The 26,995-nt window shown below is 36.3% G+C and overlaps 1 long non-coding RNA gene and 1 other non-coding gene across 2 annotated transcripts in view; one reads left to right on the forward strand and one right to left on the reverse strand.

The window, feature by feature from the left end:
- LOC131923833 (uncharacterized) overlaps window positions 1-24,478 on the reverse strand; it is a 48,939-nt gene extending 24,461 nt beyond the window's left edge. Inside the window, exons 1-2 of the long non-coding RNA XR_009382736.1 lie at window positions 24,407-24,478; window positions 19,732-19,802 (exon numbers count right to left, since the gene is read on the reverse strand). This is a non-coding gene — a long non-coding RNA (uncharacterized LOC131923833). The remainder of the gene's footprint in view (window positions 1-19,731; window positions 19,803-24,406) is intronic.
- On the forward strand, window positions 13,726-13,829 carry LOC131924846 (U6 spliceosomal RNA). Its single transcript, XR_009383100.1, has one exon. It is a non-coding gene; the product is annotated as a U6 spliceosomal RNA (small nuclear RNA).
- Window positions 24,479-26,995: the final 2,517 nt, after the last annotated feature.

Below are 26,995 nucleotides of genomic sequence, written 5' to 3' on the forward strand. Positions count from 1 at the left end.
CTTGTCACCAAATCCTGGGAAACTAAATTCAGATTACCAACAGCCACGAAAATACTTGGTAGGCCTGGCAGCATGCCTATATTCCCAATGTACAGAGACAGAGACAGGATATCCACAGACAAGTTTGTCTAACTAGACTAGTTAAATTTGAGAGCTGCATTCCTAAAGTGATCTTTACTTGATAGAGAGAGAACAATTGAAAAAGGCACCGAACACCAGCTTTGAGCCTCCATATGCATGCCCACATACATTACAAACATATGGACACATATATATGTGCATATGAATATACATATTAACACACATATATGTATTTGTTTATTCTTCAAATTAGAAAAATGGAACATCTGCCCAGCTTTAAGTACTATTTTGATAAGGCAGTGTCCATAAATACAGACTGTCCCCTCAATATAACCCAAAAGGCAAGTCAATTTCATTTGCATACAAATAGCAGCAATGTGGAAATTCTTAAGGTTTGGGATGTTTTTAAGTTTTATACTCTAATATATAAAATCTAATGTCATCTACACTCCTCACAGAAAGAAAGTAGGCCATTCTTTATACTGATGGGAACACACATGCACATCCAGACATACACAAACAACCTCTGTGGTTGAGATATTTGCAAGGAGGTACCCACGTTTCAGCACCTGGAATACTTTGCCCTCAATCAAGATAAAATTTCTCAAAACAGATAAAAGGACAATTACCTCCTTGTTCTTAACAAAAGACTCTGTATAAATGGCTTGAGATTTTTGGGGGTAGAGCTTTAATTCTTGTTATTTTTGATGTTTCCACTAAAGACATTATTGAAAGACAGAAACACACAGAGACTATTTAAGGCAAAGTTGCCACATCCCCTCAACTTCCAATTGATTACACTTTAAACTAGCTGTTTCTGCAAGTAAGAATGCTAACGTTATATTTTTATTGCATGTGAATCCCAAGTAGATGGTCAACAAGATTCACTAATCACATATGGGGAGGTGAATAAACAAGATTTCTCCTAGTTTTTTTTTCACTTTTCATAGCAAACTATAGTACGCTTCATCAGTGTTGTTTAGTATTGAGGGATTTTTTTGTATCCCACCCTACCATCTCCCTTCACCACACCCCTTTGCTTTTTCTTTCTTCACCATTGTTCCTCTAAACTCCAAGACCATCTGCTCACTTGGCAGATGCAAGTCAGTTCTATAATTGTTGTCATTCTTAGCATAGTGCAAACCCCGCACAATCCAGAGGACGAGACGTACTACATTCATGAGTTAGCCAAATATACATTGTTGTAGAAATTACTTGTCAAAATGTCAAGGGGAACAATATTTGATTTCCAAAGCATAGCAGACATCTATCCAGATTACAATGTGAGGGCCCTATTATGTTGTTACTCATGCTATGCGTCACTCAGATTTCAACCGAAGTAAATGGCATGAGCTTTGCAGGCTTTGATTTCCATTGTGTGAAAGGATGGGGGTTTGCTACAAAATCCTTTGCTCAAGCACTGAATTGAGAGGTTTTACTGAAGTGTATCAAATAATACATAAATTTGGGTAACAGAGGCCTCAGGTATGAATGTATCTCATTTTTAAACAGATCCAAGATATGATAATCAGGAATAAAATATAAAGCATATTTAAAGGTGAAACCAGGAAATATTCATGCTCAAAGGCAGTAAGATAGTATGGTAATTTTCTATTGCTCCAATAAGAAATTACTAGGAACACTGAGAATTACCATTTTGCCAGTTTACCTATTTATAATTCTGGACATGCAAAGTCAGTTCAGGTCACACTTGATGAAAATAAATGATTTTCAAGGACACATTCCTTCAGGAAGATCATCTCAGGATCCGTTATCTTGTATTTCTCCACTCCTAGAGGTAGATGTTCCTTGGCTGGAGCTTAGTTCCTCTGCCATCAAACTGGCATCTCTTTGACCATGCTTCCATGGCCACACCTCCCTTTCCTACCATTACCATGAAAGGTTCTTGGTTGTGGAAGAGTCATGAGCTTACTTTGATTCATCTGGATAGTCCAAGATACAATTTCCAACTGATGGTATTTAACAAAAACTCTGTCTTTAATCTCCTTATTTCCAAGTGATGCAACACATTTACCAGGATGTGGACATCTTTGGACTTATTCACATAGATGTCATTCATTTAAAAGCTCTTTCTATCTAATAATAAAGATATGTGAAATAATTTGCGTAATTTGAACTTAAGCAAACGTAAAATATTAACTATAATCTCCACACTTTAATTCTCTTGTTCCTATGATGAAAATACTTCATTAGACTTTGGTAAATTTGTTTGAATCATCCTCTAATATATGAACAAAATAATCCTCTAATGGTATGTGCATTTCCTAGCTCTGGCAACTGTTTTGGGTGACACAAAGCAAAACATCTGCCACCGAGAGTTATAGTATGTGTTTCATTACTATGTATATTGTTGACGACAACAATGATGAGGCCATATTACATCACGTTCCTGGAGGTTCTAAAGAGTGTCTTTAATTGCTAGCTGGTGCAGGAAGGAGTTGGAGCGGATGTACGCTGAAGATAGATGAGTAAGTAACCAACCAATTAGAATGCCTGTTTATGTAGAACTTCAATGAACACTTATTAAATAGCTACTCCAGGCTACAAGTTAAGTTAGATATTGCAGATAAATTGATAAGTGTGGCTACAAGTTAAGTTAGATACTGCAGATAAATGATAAGTGTGGCATGGAATCTGGCCTGAATTTACTCACAGTGTTGTTAGTGATACAGAAGCATATTTGTCATGTACTGCATCGTTTCTTCTCATGCGCATAGAAGGAAAATAAGTTGACATTGGAAAAGATCAATAAAGAGCATAGCGGCATTTCAAACTGATTTTTAAAGGATAATTGCAATTTGTAAATTTTAGACAAGCGGTAAGAAGTTTCCTTTCCTTTTATTCAGGAACCATAAAATGGTATCAAGTTAATAAAATTCAAACAGCATGACAAAATAAGCCTCTAGGTAACTCAATTAAGGAGCATTATTTTTCCTTCCATGCCTGGACTTCCTTTATGTAAGTAAAAATAAAAAGACCGAAGCTGGACGTAGCACATGCCACAACAAGGTAAGGGCTCGCTTTCTCTGTTAATATCTCAAGCTCTGAAGCTCGGTGCGTGGGTGTCTTCTCTGCTAGTGTGTAGTAGGGATGATTTAAGGCCCTCACACCTACAACGTGCTGCCAAATAAAACATAAACCTCAGCTCCTGAGAGTTTTCAAACAGCTGCCTGTTAATAAAATGCTGAGTTGTTTTCAAGAACTGTTAAGCCACATCAAAATGAGTTATTTTAATTTGAGAATATTACATTCATGGTAATCTGATTTTGGACATGCCAGAAAATGATTGCGTTTGTTAAGGTAAATAAAATCTGTGTTTCACAAGAGAAATTCATGCAAATCCTAAGTACCATAAATCCCTGCCTTAAGCATTGGTTACATGTCACCATAAGAATCTCAGTAACAGACAGGGCTCGTCATAGTTGACAATCCTAGCAGTTCCTTATTATAAAATAGGGCTTCTCTTTTCTTCCTGACCTCAAAGAGGGTCATGGATTATGGCACATTACTGGAATAACAGCCTAAAATGTCAATAATAACATCTGTCTACAAAGTCAGGGACAATTCCATGGCCTCCAAAGCTGAAATTTCATAATGTGTTATTCATAGAGACAGCAGAAAATGTGAGGATGCCTGATGGTGGGGAAGAAACTTCTGTGAAAATCCAGCTTCTCTGCAACTTGAAAATGTTTGTGAGTTAACCTTAGGACCTGGGCATCCCCCTTTATCATCATTCAAAGCTTTAATTTCTATGGAACCACTTCTTGAGATCTTTAGACCCCAGACTCATGCAACCACACTTATGGATCTTAACCTATAGTACTTCATGTTTCTTATATGAAGAAACATAGATGTAAATACTCACACTAAGAATACCTTTGTTCTTTGCCTTTCTTTCCTTTCTCTCCCTCTATTGTTCTTCCTCATTTCTCCCCGGTTATCGTCACTCCCCCTATTTCCCATTATCCCCATATAGCATCTATTTTCTATTGTCTCATTCTCTAAGGTTCTCTCTCTCCCCCTGCCACTTCTATTTTCCTTGCATCTCTCTTTTTTTTGCCATGCTAGCTTTATATCATTTTTTTAATCTAAAATTGCCTCAGTGCTTCACTCAGTAGCCGGAGCTTTTCTCAGGTCCTGCCCGGCCCCATGGTCTGCTTTCTGCCAGTTCTGCCTGGCCCCATGGTCCCTCAGCTGTTTATAAAGTAATCACTTAGAGGCTTAGTATTATTTATAAACTTATGGCCATGGCCTATAGCTCAAGCTTCTTGCTACCTATCTCTTATAACTAAACTCAGCCCATTTCTATTAATCTATATGTTACCACATGTTCCGTGGCTTTACCTGTGTGCCATTACATGCTGCTCCCTGGACCGTGGGATGACATCCTGCCTTCTCCTTTCTCTTCTTTCTCTTAGTGTCTATCTGCTTGGATTTCTGCCTGTCTCTAAGCTGCCTTGCCATAGGCCAACGCAGTTTTACTTATCAACCAATCACAGCAACATATATTCACAGCATACAGAAAGATATCCCACAGCATCACCCAAAAAATACAAGTGAATTTTTGTCTTTTAAAAGTCTTATTCGCCGGGTGGTGGTGGCGCACGCCTTTAATCCCAGCACTCGGGAGGCAGAGCCAGGCGGATCTCTGTGAGTTCGAGGCCAGCCTGGTCTACCAAGTGAGTTCCAGGAAAGGCGCAAAGCTACACAGGGAAACCCTGTCTCGAAAAAAAAACCAAAAAAAAAAAAAACAAAAAAAAAGTCTTATTTACCTTTTGAATTCCCTTCAAACACATCCTTGTTTTAAAGAATGCTATAAATTTATGTGAGTGTCTATATGTGAGCAGGAACACATGCCAGTGTGTACATGTGAGGTCAGAAGAGAACTTATGAGAGTTGGTTATTTTCCTCCATGTTCATTCCAGGAATTTAGTTCAATTAATTAATCTAGAAGCAGGTATCTTTATCTACTGGGCCATTTGACTGCCCCAAGTTATTCTTAATGTATTGAATTCAAAGTGTGTCCCATTGGAAAGAACATACATACATACATATTAAAAAAAGTTTTCTATTATATATAAAAAGAAGCAATCTTTTGAGATATCAATCTTAAAGATATAATAGTTGACTTCACTTACTTGGGATTAGAATAGTTTCTGAACCATTAGAAACAAATCAATATCAGGCCTTATATAAAATTTTATGGATGTATTCAAATAATATTTATGTTACATTTGATTATTCTCTTACAGTAGCAAAAAAACCCCACCAAATTTCAGTTACATCTATATTTCTTAGTTGGATTCTTTATTAGAAAACTATATTGTATATACTATTAAAAAGTAAAATATTGAATGAATAATATTTGAATTTACATAATAAACAATATATATAGTAGAATATAATTAAATGATGTTTTTCTTATAAGCAACAATTAAACTTAATAATTGAGTATTATTTCATGGTATAATAAACTGTGCTGAAAGTTAAATGAATTTGATATAATTTTGTCACATATTAATATGTGTATGTCTTCAGAAAGCTATTTATTCTAATGACTGGGTTTTACTATGCAAAAGTTTGTTGCTATAGACATTGTTGATAGAACCTTTTTATTTGGAGGGAAGTATTTATATTTTACATTTAATTATTCTACAAATTTGCATCATACACCAAAGAAGTGAGTAAAACAAAGCCCCTCTTCACTAATAGAGTTGAATGCACATTACAGCAGACAAAAAAAAAGTATTATCAAGAAGCTAGAAGCAGAATCAGGTATTGACAGAATGTTGTAAGTGGTGCTTTTATACAGCAGATGGCTAGGAAAGCACTTCCAGGTAATGACTGAGCAAAAATTCAAATGCAGTGAAGCAGAAGACCCACAAAAGGAACAGAAAGAACTAATGCCATAGGGAAAAACTCATGTCCTGTTTCTCAGATTTTCCAAGAGAAACAGCAAGTCCAGAGCAGTGTGTGTGACAAGGAAACTCAGAACAGTGTCCAGAACACACTGTGGATGCTACAGGCAGGACCTGGATGGATTTTACAGACTACAGAGGAAAGTGGCTAGTGACCAATGCATTTAAAATAGTGCTGTGACAGCATCTGGCCTTCCACTTTAAAGAGGTGAACATGTGGATCTTTTGCAACTAGATTATAAAACTATCCAAGGGAGCTATGAAGATAGCTCTCTCGTCATTTTGTCTTGACACAAGGGTTAAATGTAAAGTTTATTCTTACATCATTTCAAAATGAAGATTGCAGGCACCTTTAGACTAAACAGTCAGTTTATATTTCTGTTGCCAAAAAGATTGCAAAACTTGTAGAGTTTTTATGTAAATATAGTATGATTCTTAAAGCTCACAAAAATATTAAATAGCTTTTGATACAACACATGAAAATCATTTAGTGTTACATATTGTTTAGAAAATAACTATCTGTACTCAATTAAGTGTCACATATATTAAATTAATTTTCTCAGTTTAATTATTTTTGGAATTTTTTTAGTGAATAAGCCATTGTTCTATTTATTATAGGTAGTAATATATGCAATAGAAAAACAATATCTTAAAATGATTATAACTTATATAAGTTGTTAAATAATGTTTAAATACCAAAAAGACAATATTTTCTTGGAAAATTCAAATTTAACTTCTATTAGGAAAATAGTAAATCCTAAATACAGTAATGTGTATTTATACAAATAAAATTACATCCAAACATAATGACTTGAGGTTGTTAAGTGTTTAATAACTCTGCATGTCAAAGTCCCCTTTGGATTTTAATAAAACATTTGACACAGTTACTAAGTCATATGAACAAATACTTCAAAAATTTCTTGGTGACATGGGTAACTTTTAAAGGGGGCGTATTGGTGGCTAAGATTACATATTTTCTGTTCTTTCTGTTCATATTGGGTCTGTAACATGAGACCCCTGGGCACCCAGAAAAATGACGGTTTCAAGCCTCATTTTCTAGGCTTTCTTTGTATCCAGGGCCTACTTTTCAGATGCCTGTCCTTGTGTCAGCTGACACTAGTCTTCTTGCTAACTGTATGCACCCTTGTCCTCAGTGAATAAGGGCTTGATTGTGCACTGATTAAAATGGTTTATTTTACTGTTAAAGCAAATTACACAGAAATGGCATTTCCTACCAAACAAAGAAAAATAATACCGTAATAACACAAACTTGACACTTCCCTAATACTTTAATCTGACAATCTCAGCACACTTAACTAACAGCGATTAATTAACCCTAACATGATTCCTGTCAGGTCCTGATTACACTCATTTCACAAATTAAATGCTAAGAGGTAGTGGAACAACAAGACAAGGTTACACAGTGTTTCTGACAGAACAGGGACCCAAGAGCCCTGGCCGTGGCTGGGACTCCCAGGCAGTCAGCAAACAAGTACTGATCCTGAGAGCACATTACTATGTCTTTTGCCTCGAAATTCCCATTTCATACAAAATTTCTGAGTGGCCAATCGGAGACAAAGCTTCATTATATCTAGTCAAAATTCTCATCTTCTTGTGTCACCAAAGCAAGGATAACTTGGAAATCTGTAAGGGCATCTTTTCTAGAGTACAGATACCAAGAAGAAGAAGAAGAAGAAGGGGAAGAGGATGAGAAATAGGAGAAAGACTCAGTGTACAAGAAGAGCAGGAGGAGGAAGTCAAGGAGGAGACGCCTTGCTAGATTTATTTTAACTAGTAAAATGTGACCAAGGTTGAAGCTTAGCCCTGATGGAATAATGTTGATCCTTACAGGTGTCAGTTGGGATGACTGCAATGTATACTAATCAACAAGATTTAGAAAGTCAGTTTCCTGCACCATGGGTATGAAATCCCCACTTTTTATTTCTCATGCTATCTCACAGAATGTAAATGAAACAAGCTTCTCTTGAGATGTTCTTTTTTTTTTTTCTTTCTCAAAAGTGTCTTTAGTGAAAATTAGAGTTAGTAAAGTTTATCTGTGGGACCCACCACCAAGACTTGTCAATTCAGCCAATGGCGAACAGCTGACTCACACTTATATGACTCTCATAAACACATCACAGACGTGTTCTCAGTGTCTGTCTTCCCTCTTCTTGGCCACGTCTGCATTTGTATCTATGTCTACGTGTTTCCCTTGGCCTGAGTATGACTTTTCATCTTCTGCCATTCCATGATATCTAACCCTGTAGCAAGTTCTGCTATTCCAATCTCACCATCCTCTACTTAGGATCACCAAAGTCTCCAGCCCAGCCATCTCACATTCCACCATTCCCTCAGTAACCATTAAAGCTAATTTTTCAGTGTCAGATCCCACTGACAAAGCACAATCACATCATGTCTCTTGTCCATCCCTCTGATTATAAATATTTTATCTTTATTATTATTATTTAAATAGACATAAAATTTTATCCATTTATTACGTACACTATCATGTCTTATTATACACTGGGAAATAACTAAATCTAGATAATTACTATATGCATTATTCATACAGTTAATAATTATCTGGTGAAAATATAATATCCAATCCATCAGCATTTTAAAGGTTTACTCCCTTTAAGTAACAGATATTTTATGTTCTTTGACCAACTCAAAATGAACATCTGGCCCCTCCCCAAATGACTCCAACCCTTAGCACCAAAAATTCTATTCTCTACTCTGGACAAACAGGTTTTTTTGTTTTTCATTTGTTTTTGTTTTTGTTGTTTATTCCACATATAAGTGAGATCATTGTCCCCTTGCTTGGTTTAATTCACTTAACATAATGCCTTCCAGGTGCATTCATATTGTTGAAGAGTAGCACTATGACCTCCTTTTGGTGCCAGAATAATGCAATATTGTCACATATCCCTTATTAATTCATTTTCTGAAAATACTTAAGAGCATGTACAATGCAATTTAAGGCAGAGTGAGATGCATTTCATGAGTGGGAGTGCACTGGATCAGGAAGCTAGAATAAATCACCACAGCTGATTGACTCCACACTGACTATTCCAGGATCCCCTACTTAAATGAGCTCTTATTCTGCCAAGTTATAAATGCTTCCTACATGATGATAATAACCTTGGTCCTTTAATGTAAATTACTAAAACTTTTTTCCTGTTCTGTAATTCTGTCTTGTATTATGCTTTACCATTGTATTCTTTGAGTACCATTACTTCAGCACCTTTAACATAGTCGTATGCAGTTAAAATGAAATGAAGGCACTTTCTCAAGGAAGCACTTATTAACAGTATGCTTAGCATCCTCTTTTTTCATCCTCTTAATTTTTCTTGACATTTCATACCATCTAGTGTACTATGTTATCACTACACTGAGGTCATAAATTAATGGTTTGTTCTTGTGTGTGTGTATGTGTGTGTGTATGTGTGTTGCATTATGTAAGTATGTGAGTATGCAATATTATATGCATATGTAGAAAGGGCAGAATAGGAAGCCAGACTTTCTCTATGATTCTTTGTCTTATTGCTTGAGCCATGGTATCTTAGTGAAATGGAAGCTCTCTACTTCAGGTTGGGTGGCTAGGCAACAGGTTCAGCCCCTTCCTGTCTCTCTCATACAATGTTGGTGTATATAGTCATACACAGGCATTCCCAATTATTACACAAGAAATTACTCATTGAACTTCTTATAAGTTACCAAAATGGGATTTTCTTTTAAAACATCAAATTAGTAGATGAAGTTTCTGCATTTCTGAAATCCCAGAAGTAATACTAATAGTGTTGCCCAGAGACTCAAGATACATTTATAAATTGGAAAAAGTTGATTATGAAAAATAGAAAATATGATAACATTGTAGCTGAAGTCCTTACCAGGCACATTTATTATACAACTGTGTTCCACTTGAACAGAAACATGCATTCCAGTGACTTAATGGTTGAACTTACATGCATTTGATCATACTTTAAGTGATTTTCTTTTTTTTAATTAAGAATTTTTTTATTCATTTTACATACCAAATATCCCCCTCTTCCTTGCTTCTGCCCCTCCAGCTTCCCCACTCCCAACCCACTCCCCATTCCCTCCTATAGGAAGGTAAGGACTCCCATAGGAGGTACATTTAGTAGAGGCAGGTCCAAGCTCTTCCCCCTGCTTCAAGGCTGTGCTAGGTGTCTCATCATAGAAATGGGCTGCAAAAAGCCAGCTCATGCACCAGGGATGGATTCTGATCCTACTGCCAGGGAGCTCCTTAAGCAGGTCAAGCTACACAACTGTCTCGATATGCAGAGGGTGTAGCTATCCCATGCAGGATCCATAGCCGTTGATATAAATTTCATGAGTTCCCACTAGTTTGGTTTGGTTGTCTCTGTAGGTTTCCCCATCATGATCTTGATGTCCCTTGCTCATAGAATCCCTCTTCTGTCTCTCTTCGACTGGACTCCTGGAGCTGGGCCTAGTGTTTGGCTGTGGATCTCTGCATCTGCTTCCATCAGTTACTTGAGAAAGGCTCTATGATGACAGTTCAGGTAATCTCTGATCTGATCACTGGGGTAAGTCAGTTCAGGCACCCTCTCCACTATCATTAGTAGTCTAAACTGGGGTCATCCGTGTGGATTCCTGGGAACTTCCCTAGCACTTGGATTTTCCCTATCCCAGTGTAAGGTTGCTTTCATTAAAATATAGAGCAGGAACACAAAAGAATAAGCTGCATACAACTCTATCCTCCAGAAAGAATATATTGGTTCACACGGGTGTGTGCTCAAATACATATGTGTGCCTGTATAATAATGTATGTGGAGATAGAGAGATTAATCAGGGGTTAAGAGCACTTTCGGCTCTTGCAGAGGACCTGAGTTTAGTCCTAAGCACCCACATGGTGTCTCATAAATACTTGTAACTGTAGTAACAGGGTAGCAGATGACCTTTTCTGGCCTCCACTTGCAACAAGAACACATGAGATGCACATAATCACATGCAGGAAAAACAGTCATAGAACAACATCAATATGTACATTTTTTTCTAAAAATAGAGTAACGCTCAGGAGTCCAGTCAAAGAGAGGGAAGAGGGATTCTGTGATCAAGGGGCATCATGATCATGATGGGGAAACCTACAGAGACAACCAAATCAAGCGAGTGGGAACTCATGAACTTTAGACCAACAGCTGTAGAGCCTCCATGGGACTGGACTAGACCCTCTGCATAAATGAGACAGTTGTGGAACTTGATCTGTTTAAGGGGCCCCCTGGTAGTAGGATCAGGATCTGCCCCTGGTAAATGAGCTGGCTTTTTGGAGATCATTACCTATGGTGTGACACCTTGCATAGTCTTGATGTAATGGATGGGTCTTGGAGCTGCCTCAACCAAATGTACCAGGCCCTGCTGACTCCCCATGGGAGGCCTTACCTTTTCGGAGGAGAGAATGGGGGTGGGCTTGGAGGGAAGGCTGGGGGTGAGGAAGTGGGAGGAGGGAAGAGAGGGGGATCTGTGATTGGTATATAAAATGAATTAAAAAAATTCATAATAAAAAGTAGAGTAATGCTTAGTATTCTAATATATTGCTATCATTTAAAATTCCATATGGCAAACACAACTTACTGTCAGTATACACAAATCTATTGGATTATTTTTCCATAGCAAATGACATTTTAATTACCCAATAAATATACATTCATCACTCAAAAATGGAAAAAAGTAGGCACAAAGAATAAACTAGTCATAATGTCATCACTGAAATATATAAGCACATGTAGTATATGTATTAACAGAGTTCTCAGAAAATAATTTTTAATTCTAAGAATATACTGTGAATATATTTCATACATTTTTGTTTTTATTTCTGAAAAAATCCTTTAAAATTTTTGTTGTGAAGGGCGAAAGTCGAGGAAAAGAGAGTTTGGGAGAGTGGGAGATCCCAGCTTGATCAACAACAGAGAGGGAGAACAAGGAATAGGAGACCATGGTAAATGAAGACCACATGAGAATAGGAAGAAACAAAGTGCTAGAGAGGCCCACAGAAATCCACAAAGATACCCCCACAACAGACTGCTGGCAATGGTCGAGAGACAGCCCGAACTGACCTACTCTGGTGATGGGATGGCCAAACACCCTAATTGTCGTGCTAGAAACCTCATCCAACTACTGAGGGATCTGGATGCAGAGATCCATGACTAGGCCCCGGGTGGATCTCTGGGAGTCCAATTAGCGAGAATGAGGAGCGTTTATGTGAGCGAGAATTGTTGAGACCAAGGTTAGATAAAGCACAGGGACAAATAGCCAAACCAACGGAAACACATGAAATATGAACCAATGGCTGAGGGGTCACCAACTGGATCAGGCCCTCTGAGTGGGTGAGACAATTGATTGGCCTGATTTGTTTGGGAGGCATCCAGGCAGTGGGGCCGGGTCCTGTGCTCATTGCATGAGTTGGCTGTTTGAAACCTGGGGCCTATGCAGGATCGCTTGGCTCGGCCTGGGAGGAGGGGTCTGGACCTACCTGGACTGAGTCTACCAGGTTGATCTCAGTCTGTGGGGAAGGCTTTGCCCTGGAGGAGATGGGAATGGGGGGCGGGCTCGGGGGAATGTGAGGGGGGCGGGAGGGGGGAGAACAAGGGAATCCGTGGCTGATATGTAGAACTGAATTGTACTGCAAAATAAAAATTAAAAAAAAAATTTGTTGTGTACTTTTATTCTTTCAGTGTGTGTGTGTGTGTGTGTGTGTGTGTGTGTGTTCCTAGTGTGCATGTGTTCCACAGTGGTCCCCTGTAGTTAGAGGACTACTTGCAAGAGTCATTTCTCTCCTTTGACTGTGTGGGTCCTGAGAAACCTACTCAGGCCATCAGACTTAATATTAAGTACCTGCTGATCCCTCTTGGTGGCCTGGGAAATCTCATTCCTCACAACATAATGTCTACCATAAGAAGACAACATTCTCATTTATACCTTCTGCTTTCATTTTTAGTTTCAGTGGTGTTTTATGACATGGGACTCACTCTGTAGCCATAATTATCTTTAACTCATTGTGTAGCACAGGGTACCCTTGAAAATGCCCAGTTTTATGTCACAAACCTAAACAGCAACACAAATCTAACAGGAGCTTGCTGTGGGCATACACGGAGGCCTACCTAAGCTCTGCTGAGGGTATATCCCACCTCATTGTTTACACAGATTCCCCAATAAATCAGACAAATGGCTGAAGGTCTTAATGTTTTCCCTACAAAAATACGTTCTTCCAGCTCAATACTACCTTCCAAGCTCTCATGGACAACTGTGAAACACACACTACAAAGGACACTGAATGGAACAGCAAGATGGCTCAGTGGGTAAAGGCATGTGCTCTTAGGCCTGAGAACTTCAATTAGGTGCCTAGCAACCAGATGTTGAAGTGAGAGAATCAATTCCTACAAGTTTTCCTCGGACTTCTACACGTACATGGCATATGCACACACATGCATGTATATATATATTAAGGAAATAAATTTATTCATAATAGAAAGGAAGAGGATTCTGACAATCAAAAATTCTTTTTCTTAAAGGAATGACAGTGTTGACAAAGAGACATGAGAATACCCATTGGATGTTACATAAATCAGACTCATCGCCATGAGTCTTCAGGGAATACTATGATAGAATTTTTTTCTCAATAGACTATTGGTCATTTACTTAACTTTTGAAAGCTGTAAAGAAACAAGTTGCTTCGGCAGGACATATACTAAAATTGGAAAGATACAGGGAAGATTAGCATGGCCACTGAGCAAGGATGACACACAAATTCATGAAGAAACAGAATCTTAGATTTTGAGAATTAAGTCACATGGACACATCAATTTTACACCTAAAATCCAATTTGTTCTTTGTTTGAAATGTCATTCTATCTGCTGAACACTCAAATTTGATAGAGAGATTAAAAAGATAAATAAAAAGAAAAGAAACAGGGATTGCTAAGCATGTAACTGCCTTTTGTTTGAGGAGTTGGACTTGAACACCAAAAGCCATGCTACACTAAACACGGGAAACATTCCATATGTAAAATTCCAGAGGTAACAATTTGCTAAAATTTATACATAAAAATTAGTGGTCTCATTAATTGTACTAAGTTATCAATCATCAAAAAACCTTTTAAAAAATGATAGTTGGGATAAAAATAAGAAATAACATGCTTTATAAATCAAGTAAAAGCAGGATTAACTTGAGTATTGATAATACATATTTTTGTATTTATGAAGGTGAATGTTTCAATTTATAATGAGTTAAAGGTGCTGATGCTTAGCAAATCTGTTTGAGAGAAGCTGTAGGAGTCTTCCCTGAAACATTTATGGTAAAGTCTACCCATGTCACTTTGGTCATAATCTAGCCATTCTATTATGAACCAAGCTAATTAACTCTGCCTGTCCTAGGCACAGAGCTAGCCTCAGTTCATCTTGTCAATGGAGAGGTAGAGACTCCAAACCTCAGAAAAAAACAGTCTCTCATTTGAATGCATTGGCTCTATTGCAGGATAAATGACGACCATTAATACGGAAAGCATTCATATATTAATGTCAAGTGTTAATAGCAAATTGATAATTTACCAGGAAATAATCAGATTTTACTACATTGAAACCAAGAGATCCTGTGACAGAACTGTTGAGGTAACATAGCCTTTCTGGATTTCATCTGCACGAGACTGGAGATGACTTTAATCTACTGAGTATGAGGAATTCTAATGATTCCCTGTCCACTCATCTGTGGCATGAAATTGCATTATCATCACACTTTGCTTAGAACAGATTACAATGGAAGGAATTTTAAATACTTCTGAATAATTTATTTTCTCTTCTACCTCTTTCATCATTTTTTTTTTGAGACAGAGAATTGCTATGTAGCCCAAGCTAGCCTTGAGCTCACAATGTTCTCACTGTGCTTTGCAGACTTGGAAATTACAGATTCTGAAAATACCCAGGGGCCTTTGATAAATCTTTAAACTCACTTTCAGATGTATGTCACTGGAAAAAGTCAAGAAATGAGAATATTTAATGAGAGTATCACCATTCTGTTTTATGCATATTTTAATAAGGTAAATTTGAGAATGTAATTCAACAGAATTTTCAAGTTTTAAATTTTTAGAAATCATATTTCTCCAAGGATTATATTATTTTATTGGACTACCAATTATTATTTTTTAAATAATTCAGTATTTCACTTCATAGGAGAATTAAAATTGGATGAAACAGATGCAAATATCTACAAACTATAGTTAAACAGATAAATAGAAAGACTAACCTAAAGGGAATGTCATATCTGCTAACAAAATAATGGTAGGAATTAATGTTATATATGGTTATTGAAGCAATCATCTACATAAACTATTGAATTACAAATGACATGGCATACTCTTCTGTAAAGAAACATGTCAGATTATAACATAAATAGAAAGTTTCCACCTTTCCTCAAATTATTTTCCTTATAAGGAATTTTTCTGGTTTCTAGCTCAAAGTGTTGTTGGAGGCAGACTCTTCAACAGATCATTGGTCTTCAACTCATATCAAAATAGTTCCACTTGGTTAGAGACCAAACACTTAGAATCTGTAAGCCAGCTTACACATTTCTCTTCATAAGTGGGTTATCTCTAGTATTTTGTTATAGTACTAGAAAGCTGAGGAGTATAGAGTAGTTTTATTGAACATTATTGTGATGATAAAAATCATTCAACAACCTAATTTTTCATGAAGATTAAAATTAATTAATTACTGTAAATCTATGGAATGCAATAGGAGTAAAGGTTAAAATATTTATTGGGAAGGCAAGTATCAGTAATATAATCTTATGACAGAAAATTAACAATAGAGATTATTTTAAAAACACAGTAATAGATTGTCAAACATAGAACTAGAAGGAATTCTTCTGGGAAAATAAGTTCAAAGAAAGCCAACCACATTTGTAATGATGTGTTATGTTGACTTATGAATTATAGGGATGTTTATATTTTCTTTTTTATGTTGCTTTATTGTAGAAGACAAATGTTATGGTCTTATTTTCATTTCTTGTCCCAAAACAAAGATATATTATTAAAACTGTTTTATTTGCTATCTGTTCTTTAAAAATAGCCCACTATCTAAACACGATATTAAAAGTAGCATTTATTTTTTAAATTATTTCCATAGCTGACTGTGGTGACTTACATCTATGAATGGTATCAACAACCAAGAATTTGAGACTGGATGACTGCTAACTGAAAGCCAACCAGGAACACATAATTGGTTCTAGGCAAGCCTTGGCTGAATTTTACAAACTAATATATGTATCTATCTATCACTTCCCTCCCTACCTACTTATCGATCTATGTATCTATGTATCTATATATCTATTTACCTATCTATGCATCTACTTTTTATCATCTATCTCTTTCACACACAAGAAGCTCTCTCTCTCTCTCTCTCTCTCTCTCTCTCTCTCTCTCTCTCTCTCTCTCTCTCTGTGTGTGTGTGTGTGTGTGTGTGTGTGTGTGTGTTTGTGAGAGGAGAGGGGGAAGAGATATTTGCTAAGAAGCACATGAAATTCTTGTCCAAATTAGTCAGCTCAAGTTATCTTTTAAAAAGAATATAGAAAATGTTATAAAGACTGTTTATTATGTAGTCGTTACTAAAAAATAATATGGATTATATGTATTTTAGAATATATCTGTAACAGGAACCTCAATGATCTATTTTACATAATCTGCTCTACATGTTCACACATGTGAGGACGTTCAGCATTTTCTCAGCGCATTTAGAACTAAGATTTATGTACCTAACCATGCCCTTAGACTCTTTATAAGACAAAGTTTGTGAACTTCCAAAAAGAATAAACTATAACTGATGAAAAATTAGTCACATATATACAGCAATTTTCATATATCAGAAAACATACCGACACCACATTTCGAGAAGTGCCATCAGCCACAATTCATGGTGACCATCACTAACTGTGATGCTCCTAATGAGCTCCTATTTTATGCCTCATCTGAAAAGAGGAATTAGCTAATACCTAATCATGACATCTTAGAAGGTCATGTGTAAACAGTTCATCCATATAAAGAACAGTGCAATGACTTTCTAAGAAATTACGTTTACTCCCTTCCCTTTGGTGTAAGAGTCAGCTTTTAGCAATAAAAGACCATATAGGTTATGTACCGTTTCTCTATCTAGTCAGTGGAAATATTAACTGCAGAAGTGGGAGTAATGGGGACATGAATGAAACTCCGCTGAAAAGAGAGTAGATATAAGAAAATCAATGTAAAGAAGAAAGTGAGATGATGGTCACTTTTCCACCCTTAAAATATGATTTTCAGAGTAGAGATAAAAGGGAGTCAGAGAAGAGGGTTCTCCTCTACAGTGTTAGTGGTGGAGAAATATCAAACGACAGGTTGTCAGTTAGGAGAACAGATTCCTGGCATATGTACACTAAAGAGAAATTTTTCCTTTTATCTTTTCTGTGCTTGGCAAGCTGCAGAGAGTTTCCCAGAGTGCTAGAAAAGCTGCCTCCATGCATATACCTGGGAACAGGTGGACAGAATTAGCCATCAATCTTGGAGTGTCACTGTCTGCTTTGTTTCCAGTGCGATATTCTTGATTTTGCAGGTGGGGCTGCACAGAGGATGTAAAACAAACACATTTTTGTCTGCCTCTGATTAAACTAACGATAAACCAATAACTGCTGCTCAGAAAAGAGAGAGAGAAAAACATCTAAAGTTCATGCTGTCAGGATGAATTCTATCTCCAACTAAACATTTTCACGCCTGATAAGATTTCACTTAAAGCAAAGATTAAGCCATATGTCACCTTAGTCACTGATATTTAATTTGCATATGCCGATCTCATGTATAGGAAGCTGTTCTCAATCAGTAGAGTGGGTAGTACTTAGCAATTCAGAGGAAATGCCGACTGGTAGGCAAATGATTTCTACCAAATTGCTTCCACAGAAACCCAAATGTTATTGTGATTGATTTTGCCCTTTTGTTCCATAAAGGTACGCTCATCCCTGAGCTTCCTGACTAATCATTTCACACTAGAGCTGGTGAGAGGGAAGAAAATGTGTTGTTCCTTGTGGAGCATGCTCGATCACTGTTTTGTTTCTCTGTATATCCACCCACTCATGCACGCCTCTACCCTCCCATCCATCCATCCATCCATCCATCCATCCATCCACCCATCCATCCATCCAACCATCTATCCACACTCCCCCCCATCCATCCACCCCCCCAGCCATCCACCCTCCCAGCCATCCATCTATCCAACCTCTCATCCATCCATCTATCCAACCTCTCATCCATCCATCCATCCATCCATCCACCCATCCTTCCCCGCATTAATCCAGTTTTGCAGTCAATTACCCAAACAGCAACTACTGAAAATATATTTGATCATGAGTAAGGATATCAGTTTTGATATTAAATAGTTAACAATGAGTCAATGAACAGAAATTAAATATTTTTCTTAAAAACTTCTAAAAGTCCCCTTCTGGAGGAAGCCAATATCATGAGAAAAGAAATGTGACACCAGTCAATCAGCTGAACACTATACTGAAATAAGAGTTTAAAAAAAAAATAAAAAACACAGTTATAGGCAAAATGTTATCTATTTTCTTTCTCTGAAATAAGTATATTGTAATACTTCTGATGTCATTTGAATAAATAAATATTGGTAAACTTAGGACACACATAGTTTTTGCTTTTTCCCTTAAGTGCCAAAAGTTTCTGGTTTTTAATTTCTTGTCATAGCTAGAAATTTTCTCTTAGGACATCAGAGGACAGACAAACATTATTCTCTCAACCCTTGAAGCTATATTCTATACCTGAACCAATATAAATGATATGTGCAACCAGTGATAATCCATAGATTTAAGTGTATGTAGATCTGTTTATTTATATATGCTTGAATCCATGTACATATGGATATATAATACACTTTATATGACGGAATGAATAAATGACTTCATGTTCTCTGAGTTTTTTAAGGTGTGTTAAAATGCTAAACTTTTGGCTAATAGAACAATTTTTTAACTTATACTTAACTAAGTAAATATAAATGTCTTATCCACCTTCATACCAACTATGTAAATTATCAATAATAAGCTCACAAATGCACTGACTTGGCTGGTGTTTATTTCATTGAAATCCCACTCCACTTAACATAATGAAAAGGTGTATATAGACCTTAAAACATCTATGCACTAATCAATTCCTTTATTTAAATATGTGAATGAAATGACAAGCAAAGAGATAGTAACCTGTTAACATTCTCCTGCATTCTATATTGTGTGATTTCCTTTCTGAAGAAAACACCACAAAGAAGCATTTTTCACATTGGCTGAAGGAGACATAAACTAATCTCTTTCTGTGTAGACACCTGTGTTTTCCTGTATTGATGCCGTCTGGGCTGCTGTCCTTGATGATCAGCAAACTTTAATTTAGTATGACCTCCAGCTGGCCTACTTTCTAATCTGTAAAACTGCCAGCCAGAAGATCACTTACTGAAAGATCTCTGCCAGGAGAAAAACAACCACCGCATAAGATTCTCACAACCAAAGTCTACCAAGATGGCTCCTACACTTCTAGGACCAAGAAATAATCAGATCTTTGTCACTATTTCATTCCAAACTGACTCTAGCCATTTGGCCTTATAAGAAAAATGTTCTCATTTATATATTTGTATTGGATATTTTCTGCCATTTTTCTTACCTGTAAAGAAGTTGGATTTCATTGAGTGATACTGGCCTCACAGTGTATGATGAAGGAAATTACCTCTCCTCCTAGAGAGTCAGATGATGTCAAACAGAAGATTTACAAATACTCAATAAAACCAACCAGACATTTGCTTAATATTTTCATAGTAAAGTTGCTATGGGCGCCTGACCTCTGACATCAACACATTATCATCATCTTCCTTGCAGGTGGGCAATGATTGGTTGCTTATCAAACTCCTCTGTACATAGGTATAGTTTTCCTAGTTTGAATTCTGCTTCTGTCCTCTAAAACAGATACAGTTTTTAGTAAAACTTTCCCCCAACCCAAGATATTGATGTTGGTTAGTGGGGATGGGGACTTTAAAGATTTGGAGGATTAAGGAGATCTACCCTAGTAAATAGTTAACATTTTGTTCACCAGAATGGACTATTGAGGAAGTTTAGTTATCTTCTTCAGGAGACCGTAAGCCAAATCAACTGGATGTCACTGCCATGTTCTTGAATTTCCAAGCTGTGAGCCACAATAAGCCTCTCTCTTTTGTAAGTTATCCAGCATCAGCTATTCTTCTAAAGAAACAAAATATTACCTAAGATGCACTGTGTGTCCCGATCAAGTCTCCTGAAATTTTCTTGCTTAAGTTTTTTCATCAACTTGATTATTCTTTCCTTCATAACCCAATGGTCTCTCTCTGTCATAAATACTTGTTGCTCTGTCTCCTACATTGTCTCCCCAGACAGTGACACAAAAACAACATATTTCTGAAAGCATGTCAGTGAATTCTCAGCCCCAAAACACTAAGCTTCTTCACATGGTAAGAGACTTCAACTACCCCAAGGTCATGATTAGGGCTTCTCATTGACTAAACTATAGAAACATTGAATTCTGCGTAATATTTTAGCAGCTTAGTAACTCAGCTTAAAATGGTCATTCTCCAATTCCATGAGTAATAATAATAATGATAATAATAATAATAATAATAATAATAATAATAATAATAATAATAATATAACACAATGCATCAAAAAGTAAATACTATCTGATTTCTTTCATCACTAATTTTCATTAAATAATACTCCAAAGCATTCCTATGGGGCCAAGCATTGCCTTATCATTGTACTTATCACATCAAATTTTCAGCCTGGATGTCTGAGTTTTTTGTAGGCTCATATTGTTATTCTCTCTCTCTCTCTCTCTCTCTCTCTCTCTCTCTCTCTCTCTCTCTCTCTCTCTCTCTCCCTCCCTCCCTCTCCCTCTCTCTCTCTCTCCCTCTGTAGTGTGTGTGTGTGTGTGTGTGTGTGTGTGTGTGTGTGTGTGTGTGGTTCATGAGCATGTGTGAGTGCAGGTGTACATATGCCACCATGAATTTTGAAAAGTCAGATTACAGTTTGAGTGTCAGTCTTCACTTTCCACATTGTTTAAAACAGAATTTATTCTTTGATGTTTGACTCTTTCTATGTTGGGCTAGCTGGCTCAAAAGTCTCTGGAGATTCTCCTGTCTCATCTCCCCATCTTGTAGTAGAAGCATTGGGATTATAGAGGCACATTTCCAGAATCCTGCTTTGACATGGGTTCTGAGCATCAGAACTCACAATCCTCACACTTGTACAGTATGTACATTACACACTGAGTCATTACCCCATCTCAAATATTCTTTTCCTGGGTGAATTATTTATGGTTTATAAAATGTAGTAGTTTGAATCAGAATGACCCTCATAGATTCTTATGTTTGAATATTTGGTCTTTAGTTGGTAGGGCTATTTTGAAAAGGAGTAAGAGATGTGTTCTTGTTTGATAAAGTGTGTCATAGGCATGAGTTTTGAGGCTCCAAAAGCATCCCATAGTCCTCAATGAGCTCTTTACCTCCCAAGATGTGAGCTGTCAGCTGCTCTTCCAGCCACTCACTCCCATGCCTTCATCCTACCACCATAAATACAACTCTCTACAACTGTAGGTCCAATGAAACTCTTTACTTTGTTTCCTTAATCATGGTGTTTTTTCACAGCACAAGCATGATATAGTGTTTATCTTTTCTATTAATCATTAATAAACAAAATAATTAGTAAGACATATATGACCATTATAGGAAGAGGTCTCAATCAAATGGAGCACCATTGAACTATCATCATCTAATGTCCAAAAGAGATCTAGGAGTCTAAGTGATATTTTTTTTTTCTTAATGAGCCAAAGATATTATATAAGGAAATATAGCAAACAGTTTCATTATCTTTCTGAAAAAGTGATAGAAATCTCATTGGTTGAGCCATAGTTATTGAGTCTCTATTAAACAGGTGAAGTTTTGGAAAGATTATTAAATATGTGGCATTTTCACCAATGATTTAGACTCGATATTTGTAAATTATGAATTCTAGGGACTATCTGTTGATATGTAAAAAACATGAAGGGTTTTTTTTGTTTGTTTTGTTTTGTTTTTTACTGTTTGGGGGCCTGCCACGCAGCTCCCAGATCAATACATGGCTTATTCTTACATATGAATGCTCAGCCTTAGCTTGGTTTGTTTCTTGCTAGCTTTTCTAACTTAAATTATCCTGTTTCTCTTTAAATATGTTTTGCCTCTAGGCTTTTTACCTTTCTTTATTCTACATATCTTTCTTTCTTTCTTATACCATGACTGCTTTTGTGGCTGGGTGGCTGGCCCCTGGCATCCTCCTCTCCATCTTCTTGTCTCACACCTCACTCTTCTCTAGAACCTAGATTTCTCCTCCAATTTATTCTCTTTGCCTGGCATCCTCACCTGTCCATCTCTCCTGCCTAGCTATGGGCTGTTCTGCTCTTTAGTACACCAATCAGATGTTTTAGACAGGCAAAGTAACTTTACAGAGTTAAACAACAAAAAACAGTGCAACATATCTTGGCATTATCAAACAAATATCCCACAGCATAAATAAATGTAACACATCTTAAACTAATATTCCACAATGCATTGCCAGCATTTTTTTCTCCGAAGCACACAGGTGACTTATTTTTACTACTGCAAATATCTTTGCTCATATCTTTTTATCAAAATAACAGAACATGTCAGAAAACATTCTTGCCTACCATTATATACTTTAGGAAAATCTCCAAAGCTATCTAATTACACAGCAAGATTTCTATTTTTCTGTGTATATTTGAAAGCAGTGCCAATTTGTTGAGGGAAAGAATTTGTTTCCATCTAATTTGTATTGCCAGTCTAACTTCTTCATGATATTTCTTTTTTTCAGTTCTGCCTTTCTGTAGCTCTCATCATCATCAATGTGAACCTCCATTTACACTTAGTCCATAGTGCTTGCTGGTCACCACAGAAACACTAGCAGGTCCTTTTGTGTATTGTCTCTTCATGGGACACTGACTAGTGAGTCATTCATGCCTCCCCCTTCCAAATTCGTGTATGGAATTCTATGTGAGAAACCTCTATTGCTATGATAAAAAGAATCATATATGGCATAATGTTTAACTTCTATCATGAAGCAGAAAATGAAACATAATTATATTTTAAAAATGCCCTATTTAGAAACTTGATAATTTCAGTATTTACATTTGGAACTAAATAAATTTAAAATTTATTAACACTCAATCTTTTCATTTATCATTTTTAAATAAGCGTGTCCCTAAAATTTAACATTAAATTTACCAATAAATTTTGAAAGATGATATAAAGCTAATTGTTTATAATAATTCTAATTATGCAATATTTTTTGTGTGTTTGTAGTAGATAAGCGCATAAAATGTATTCAGTACAGAAAGAAGAAATTTTAATGTGAACCTTCATAACTTCTGTTTTGAATTCCTATTCCAACCGTATAGAAATTCATTAACTTGTATAGATGTCAGGTGTGGTGGTTCATTTCAGTATGTGTCTTTTTTTATTTGAAGTTTTTCATAATACAGTTTATAAAATTTAAAGTTATCAAATAAGACCTCTTGGCTATGTTTTGTAAATAAAATTAATATCTGGAAATAAAATATTGGGAAAAAATTAAATTCATACTCACGTATTTATTCTATTTTGTACCACTCTTTGGGATAAAGAAAACTTACATTTTATTAATAAAATCTAGAAAAGACTCTTTTTATTTCATATCAGTTGGGGTGTAGAAGGTTGATTCAGCCTTAGATAAGCAAAATCTCCCCAAACACCTTCTAAACAAACAGAAATCTATTTGCTTAAACCACAGTGGTTCTTCGTAGTGAGGCCAGTGTTACAAAGAAAAACTGTCTGAAGATCACATAATTTAAAGTATCTGTTTTCTAATTCATTTATCTACTTGACTAAAATATATTTGGTCTGTTATAATTTATTTTTTAAAAGATAAAACATGGTACTTGCTTACAATGATTATCTAGGTCTAATTTTGAAAAGATACTTCTGTTTTTCTGCTTTAAAAAGATACTGTATCACAGGTGGTGCATGCCTTTAATCCCATCACTTGGGAGGCAGAGCCAGGCAGATCTCTGTGAGTTCGAGGCCAGCCTGGTCTACAGAGTGAGTTCCAGGAAAGGCGCCAAAGCTACAGAGAAACCCTGTCTCAAAAAACTAAAAAAAAAAAAAAAAAAAACCTATCAACAAAGATTTCATGTCAAGTAAACAAAATTATCTTTTAAAAAATGTAAACAGTATTGATGTTTTCCTCATCTTGTCTCTATACTAGGGTAGTGAGCTTTGACAGACCTGATTAGCTTGTGTAATCTTGATATCCTCCCCGTGAAGTTTACTGGATCAAAATTTATATTTTCTTCAATTCTGTATAAACAAGAAAGAAGACAGTGTGCCAGCTGATACTGATTTTCTGGAGACAGAGGGAGCGAGGGAGAGAGAGAGGGAGAGAGGGAGAGAGAGAGAGAGAGAGAGAGAGAGAGAGAGAGAGAGAGAGAGAGAGAGAGAGGGAGAGGGAGAGGCAGAGGGAGAGGGAGAGAGAGGGGCTTTTAAAAGTTATATTTATGATATCAGTTCATAAATGATAAGTTCAGAAATGTAGCAGCTTCATCTGCCAGGAAATTAAGGCAAAAATTAGTCTGATCGCATAACAAATTCACATAATGAGTCTTCCTCCTCCCTAAAGCACAATGCGGAAATAAAAGCAAATTTGAAACATGCTCAAGGTTGGGTGCCTTAGAGGAATGACCAAGAGAGCAAATGATTGTCTCAGTTTGTCCAAGTTATTTTTTTGCCAAACTGTAACATAATCATTAATGCATGGAAGAATTTCTTTCTGCCCACAATTCTGGCACATGCTGTGCCCTTGGGTGGAAGATGAAAAGGACAATACTGAGAAGTTCAAGATCTATTAGTTCCCTCACTTTGAAATGCCTCAAATCACAAAATGACATGTAGCTTCTTTTACAGTGGGATCAAAAGAAATGTTAAGACAGCTGTGTTTGGAGCACATGTATTGTTTTAAGCAAGTTTATGGCTGAATTTTAGGAATCACAGACCAGATGTTGACAATAGTAAGACACCCCCACATGTGCTGAAGAGGGAGAATGAAAAAAAAAAAGGAAGGAGGTGTTTTAACAGTTCAAAGCACATTGATTAAAACAAAGAAGCATATAAACCACAATAATAGGATATCATGCACAAAGTCTTTGTTCTATAAATTCTAGAATTATAATCACAAATAAAGGATTATACTTATTTGTGTTCTGATGAGTATTCTGTCTGTAACTTAAGGCATTGGGCAGAGTTGAACTTTGGCAAAACATATACCACCACCTAGACTTTATGTATAAGTATGTCCTTGGGTTGGTTTTGTGTCATATAAGGCAAAATAATAGAAAATCAATTAAGACAAGCTGAGCTATTATCCATATTTGGAGAGTGCTATAAAAGGATCTAGGAAGAGGTAAACCCAGTTATTAACAGGCTGTATTTAAGGCAATGGTGTTGCAAAAGGCAGCCCTGACATATGGAAGTTAAAATAGGATCTGAATGTAGAAGAAGGTGAAGGGCTCAAAAACTCAAATAGGATCAAGAAGCAAGCAGCATCTCCTTTGGTACAACCAGGGATTCTATTAAATGGAAAAGAGAAGCATCCGTTTTCTGTTTTTTTGTGGGTTTTTTTGTTTCTTTGTTTGTTTTTCAAGACTGAGTTTCTTGGTGTAGTTTTGGTGCTTATCTTGGAACTTGCTCTGTAGACCAGGCTGGCTTTGAACTCACAGAGATCCGCCTGCCTCTGCCTCCGAGTGCTGGGATTAAAGGCATGTGCCACCACCACCCAGCAGTGAAGAATCCATTTTATAAACACATTAGATTTCTGCTCTCTCTCTCTCTCTCTCTCTCTCTCTCTCTCTCTCTCTCTCTCTCTCTCTCTCTCTTTCTCTCTGTCTCTCTCTGTGTCTCTGTGTCTCTCTGTGTCTCTCTCTCTGTGTGTCTGTCTGTCTGTCTTAAATATGATCATTGTCTCATTAGTCAGCTCCATCAAGGTATACCTTAAAAATGAAAAAATTTTGCTCTGAAACATCCCAACAAGATTCTGTGATCTTGACAAGAATCAGCTCTTCAGATCTCCATGTTCCCCTTCTGCATTAGTTCTTGTAACAGAAGATCATCTGAGAAAAGTCCCTCTTCAGGATCAAAATTTTATTTATAACTAGCCTCAAGAAAATCCACTTTAATTGATGATCAAAATGCTGGATGGATTTCACAAAAAAATATTATGACGTTGTGAATCTGTGAGGGCTAAAGGAAAATTAAGATCCTGGAAAAATTATAAGTCAATCAGATTCATTTTTAGAAGCATCCAAAATCATTAAGCTTGGCCTCCTTAGTGAGCTCTTCTAATCTGAGAACATTGGTTGTAGAATGTCTCTGTTTATTCAAATTACCCTTTATATTAAAAGTAAGGGAAGTATACAAAATAAATACATTTATGGAAATGCTATGGGAGTATGAAACAATATTATAAAAATAACATCATCTAAATGAAACTTCAAAATTAGCAAATAAAGAACACTTTCACATCTTATCTTGAATAGGTTCATACACCAAAACTATGTTAAATAACAAGTAGATAGAAAAGACAGACACAAAATGATAAGTAAATAAGTAGGATATTGTTGAAAATAGATGCATAGATAGATGATAGATGATAGATAGATAGATAGATAGATCGATGATATATAGATAGATGATAGGTAGATAGATTGGCTGAGTGAATTGATAGAACAGCTTATATATATATATATATATATATATATATATATATATATATATATATCCAATTATGTATAATTTTGCACACATGTATTTTGTCAAAATTTA

This window comes from Peromyscus eremicus, chromosome 14 (assembly GCF_949786415.1).
Source record: "Peromyscus eremicus chromosome 14, PerEre_H2_v1, whole genome shotgun sequence".
Taxonomy (NCBI): domain Eukaryota; kingdom Metazoa; phylum Chordata; class Mammalia; order Rodentia; family Cricetidae; genus Peromyscus; species Peromyscus eremicus.